Source organism: Rhopalosiphum padi, unplaced genomic scaffold (assembly GCF_020882245.1).
Source record: "Rhopalosiphum padi isolate XX-2018 unplaced genomic scaffold, ASM2088224v1 scaffold1, whole genome shotgun sequence".
Lineage (NCBI taxonomy): Eukaryota > Metazoa > Arthropoda > Insecta > Hemiptera > Aphididae > Rhopalosiphum > Rhopalosiphum padi.
In genome coordinates, this window is record NW_026869996.1 from 7,217,969 (window position 1) to 7,222,968 (window position 5,000).

General features: G+C 63.2%; 2 non-coding genes across 2 annotated transcripts in view; both read left to right on the plus strand.

Annotated features, from left to right (window-relative positions):
* Positions 1–3,730: 3,730 nt before the first annotated feature.
* LOC132931490 (5.8S ribosomal RNA) lies at positions 3,731–3,888 on the plus strand. The gene has a single exon (XR_009662666.1). It is a non-coding gene; the product is annotated as a 5.8S ribosomal RNA (ribosomal RNA).
* A 371-nt stretch (positions 3,889–4,259) lies between these two features.
* The window catches only part of LOC132931464 (large subunit ribosomal RNA), a 4,197-nt gene continuing 3,456 nt past the window's right edge, over positions 4,260–5,000 (plus strand). The window contains exon 1 of the ribosomal RNA XR_009662642.1: positions 4,260–5,000. This exon is cut by the window's right edge and continues 3,456 nt beyond it. This is a non-coding gene — a ribosomal RNA (large subunit ribosomal RNA).

A 5,000-nucleotide genomic window follows, 5' to 3' on the forward strand; every position in this document is an offset into this window, starting at 1 on the left:
TTTCGACATTTTTTCAGTTTACGGTCCGACCTCGGCACGCCGCTACGCGCGTCGACACGAGTACCCGGAACACCGCTACGCACCGTCATGGACGCGTGGACCGCGTGTCGGCGCGATGACCGCTACGCACGTGCGGTTTTGCATGGCGGACGGTTGGACCCGAGTTTTTGTATATTTGTGAGCGGCCGGTCGGTCGGTCGGCGATCAGCCGGCCGTCGGATCACCGATCACGGTACACGACAGCAAAGCCACGGGCGACGCCGAAGCCGACGCGTCCAACTCAGCCGTGCCGTTCTCGCCCCGCCAGTTCTTGGCGAGGGCGTGCCCGGCATCGGCGCCGAGTTGGTATCCGTCCACGTTTCGGCGACCGACCCATCTCGCACGCCGAGTGGCAAACCTCGACTGGCGCTGCGGGCCCTCCTACCGGTGGGTCGGCAGCGCGACACACATCGCTCAACCGATGACGACTCCCGTTACCGTTTCGCAAGATACGAACTCTCGACGCCAGAACATTCCCGCCGCGGCCGGCCATCGTCGCCGTGCCCGGCGGTCGCCGGGGCGAAGCCCCGGGACGACGGACTTCGCGTCGCGTCCCGGCTTCCCCCACGATCTCGGCTGGGGACCTTTACAAAACGGGCGAGAGAGGCGATTCCGGCGGGTGCCGTCCGCACAGGACGGCGGTCCGCCGGTCTCCCTCAACTCTCGTCAACGCGAGTTACGTTGCGACGGGTGCGTATCGCGTGTGGCGCCCGCCACAAGTCGGCCGCTCTAGCCAACGCCATCACGGCCGCGGCGATTGCGGTCGGGTCGGGTGCCCGCGCGTGTCCACAGCGCTCCCGTCGGGCCCTCGTATTCTCACACGAACCGCGGTCGGTCGCACGCCGGGACCCCAGCGGTCTCGCTGTCGTGCGACCGCCCTCGGCGTCGGCCCGCCCCCGGGCGGACCGGCGCTCGGAAGCACGCGTCCCGGGTGTCGCGTCGTGCGTCAGCGCGCGCGTCACACGGGGCGCAGTTGTTGTAAAACCGAGATCCCTGGTTGATCCTGCCAGTAGTCATATGCTTGTCTCAAAGATTAAGCCATGCATGTCTCAGTGCAAGCCGCATTAAGGTGAAACCGCGAAAGGCTCATTAAATCAGTTGTGGTTCCTTAGATCGTACCCAAGTTACTTGGATAACTGTGGTAATTCTAGAGCTAATACATGCCGACAGAGTTCCGACCGTCGCGGCGCCCTCGGGTGTCGCGTGCGGGAGGAACGCTTTTATTAGATCAAAACCGGCCCGTCGCGGCGCGCTTCGTGCGCGTCCCGATCGCGGCCCGCGCAAAGACCTGGTGACTCTGAATAACTTCGAGCTGATCGCACGGTCTCCGTACCGGCGACGCATCTTTCAAATGTCTGCCTTATCAACTGTCGACGGTAGGTTCCATGCCTACCGTGGTGGTAACGGGTAACGGGGAATCAGGGTTCGATTCCGGAGAGGGAGCCTGAGAAACGGCTACCACATCCAAGGAAGGCAGCAGGCGCGCAAATTACCCACTCCCGGAACGGGGAGGTAGTGACGAAAAATAACGATACGGGACTCATCCGAGGCCCCGTAATCGGAATGAGAACACTTTAAAACCTTTAAACGAGGATCAATTGGAGGGCAAGTCTGGTGCCAGCAGCCGCGGTAATTCCAGCTCCAATAGCGTATATTAAAGTTGTTGCGGTTAAAAAGCTCGTAGTCGGATCTGTGTCTGGGCGGTGCCGGACCACCCTGGCGGTCCGGCGTGTCGCGGCCGGTCGTGTCGCGGGACCACGTGTCCCGTCGGCGCGGCCGTCGTCGCGCTCGTCAGCCGTCTCGGGGTGTTAGTTACCGGCACGTCGGCCGGACGTATTGTCGGCAGGCGGACACGTGTCTCGTGCTTCCGGCGCGCCACGCGGCCACGCGTCGCTTGGCCGTCGGGGTTCGACGACGGCGGCCGCCTACTCCAATCTTGCTGCGCGGTGCTCTTCACCGAGTGCCGTCGGCGGGCCGACACGTTTACTTTGAACAAATTAGAGTGCTCAAAGCAGGCTCAAATCTGGCGGGGCGGCTTCACGGCCGTCTCGTCAAAAGGCCCTGAATACTGGTCGCATGGAATAATGGAACAAGACCTCGGTCCCGCGCATCTCCGCCCTTCGCGGGCGCGCGAAATCGCCCTCCGGGGCGTTTCCGTGCGCGGGCCGCCGGGCCGCGGGCGCCAGTCGCCCGCGCGTCCCGCCGGGCCGGTTTTCGGGACCGGAGGTAATGATCAACAGAGACGGGCGGGGGCATTCGTACCGAGACGTTAGAGGTGAAATTCTTGGATCGTCTCGAGACGAACTGACGCGAAAGCATTTGCCAAGTACGTTCTCGTATGATCAAGAACGAAAGTTAGAGGTTCGAAGGCGATCAGATACCGCCCTAGTTCTAACTGTAAACGATGCCAGCTAGCGATCCGCCGGCGTTTCATTAACGACCCGGCGGGCAGCTTCCGGGAAACCGAAGCTTTTCGGTTCCGGGGGAAGTATGATTGCAAAGTTGAAACTTAAAGGAATTGACGGAAGGGCACCACCAGGAGTGGAGCCTGCGGCTTAATTTGACTCAACACGGGAAACCTCACCAGGCCCGGACACCGGAAAGATTGACAGATTGAGAGCTCTTTCTTGATTCGGTGGGTGGTGGTGCATGGCCGTTCTTAGTTGGTGGAGCGATCTGTCTGGTTAATTCCGATAACGAACGAGACTCTGTCCTGCTAACTAGGCGGGTAAACCCGGGTCGGCGGTGGGCGCGGCGCGGGCGGTTTCGGCCGTCCGTGTTCGCGTCTCCGTCGGCTCGGCCCGGTATCCCCGAACGCGTTCGCCCGTCGTCCACGGCGGTCGTCGGGCGCGGCCGCGCCATCCGCGTCCCTGCGTGCGGCGGGCGTGTGTCGGCCGGGGGGCAACCTCTGGTCGGCGCGCGTCAGTCGTGCGTCGGGCTCCGCGGTGAAGCGCGCCGTGTTCGCGGCCGTCGCCGGCGGATCACGATACGTTACTAGGGCTACCGCCGGCTCCCAGGAGCTTAAACTCTTCTTAGAGGGACAGGCGGCGGACGAAAATAGCCGCACGAGACTGAGCGATAACAGGTCTGTGATGCCCTTAGATGTTCTGGGCCGCACGCGCGCTACACTGAAGGAATCAGCGTGTGTTAACATTCCTGGGCCGACAGGCTTCCGGGTAACCCGCTGAACCTCCTTCGTGCTTAGGGATCGTGGCTTGCAATTTTTCCACGTGAACGAGGAATTCCCAGTAAGCGCGAGTCATCAGCTCGCGTTGATTACGTCCCTGCCCTTTGTACACACCGCCCGTCGCTACTACCGATTGAACGACCGCAGTGAGGTCTTCGGACTGGACGCGCGTTATTCGGCCCCCTCGGGGGCTGGGTCGTCGCGCGACCGGGAAGATGACCGAACTCGGCCGTTTAGAGGAAGTAAAAGTCGTAACAAGGTTTCCGTAGGTGAACCTGCGGAAGGATCATTAGAGACGGGCCCGCGGCACCGGCGTCCCACGCCGGTCTCGCGCGCGCCTAATCCGACCCCGTGGCCGCGTGCGCTCGCGACTAGCTCGCCGACCGCCCGCGCGCCGCGACCCCCGACCAAGCGTCGACCGAAAGATGGTTACCGTCGAAAGACCTTGCGCCGCGCGCACGCGTGGCGCAGAAATTTCGTCGACAAACAAAAAAAAAAACACCCGACCCCGAACGGCGGATCACTTGGCTCGTGGATCGATGAAGACCGCAGCTATCTGCGCGTCGTCGTGTAATCCGCAGGTTATACGAACATCGACCAGTCGAACGCACATTGCGGCCTCGGTGACCCGCGGGTCCCGGGCCACGCCTGTCTGAGGGTCGTATACCGGATACTCGGCCAGACCGATGCGCCGCCGGCAGGCGTCCGACGGGAGACCGTCGGCCGCTCCGGCTGCGCGAGATTGGCGGTTCGACCGGGGAACGACGCCCCGCCGTCTGCCTCGCGGCGACGGCGACGGCGCCCGCCTCCGGTCGTCCGCCCAAGTTGTGACGGCAAACAGTCACGGGTTCTCGCGCCGTAAAACGGCACGTCCCCGTCCGCCCGCCGCGCGAGAGCGCGGCCGGGTCGGCTGAGAGTCCTAGAGACACCTCTCCGGCTTCCGAGAAGCGGACGCGGACGGTCGCCGTACGGACGGAGCGCGGACCGCAGGCTGCCGTGTTAAGAAAAAAAACACAAACACACCGATACGTTCCGACCTCAGATCAGGCGGGACTACCCGCCGGATTTAAGCATATTAATAAGCGGAGGAAAAGAAAACAACCGTGATTCCCCCAGTAGCGGCGAGCGAACAGGGAAAAGCCCATCGCCGAATCCCGCCGCGCACTTTTGTGTCGCGGCACGTATGGGAGTTGTGGCGTACGGGCCGGCCTCGTTGCCGGGGCGCACGTGACGGTCCAAGTCTCCCTTGAACGGGGCCATGGCCCGCAGATGGTGCCAGGCCAGTAGAGGCCGTCACAGCGTTCCGGGATCGGACCGCGCCTTCGAGTCGGGTTGCTTGAGAGTGCAGCCCGAAGCGGGTGGTAAACTCCATCTAAGGCTAAATACGGCCACGAGACCGATAGTGGACAAGTACCGTGAGGGAAAGTTGAAAAGAACTTTGAAGAGAGAGTTCATAAGAACGTGAAACCGTTCGGGTGTAAACGGACAGAGCCCGCGAGTCCCCGCCGGGCGAATTCACGGTCGGTCTAACCGCCGGCCGGATCTTTCGCTCGGTTAGCGGACGTCGCGACTCGTTGGGCGCCGGCCGAAGGGCCCGGGTGGCGGTTCGTCGCGGCGGTCGCGTCTCGGCGTGACCGTTCGCGCCGAACCCCGGTGCTCCTGGTCGGCTCGCCCGACGGCAAGAACCGTCGACGCGGCCCCGTCGCAGGCGGGGTCCCGTCGGTCGGCGACGAGTTTCGGGCTACTTTCCGACCCGTCTTGAAACACGGACCAA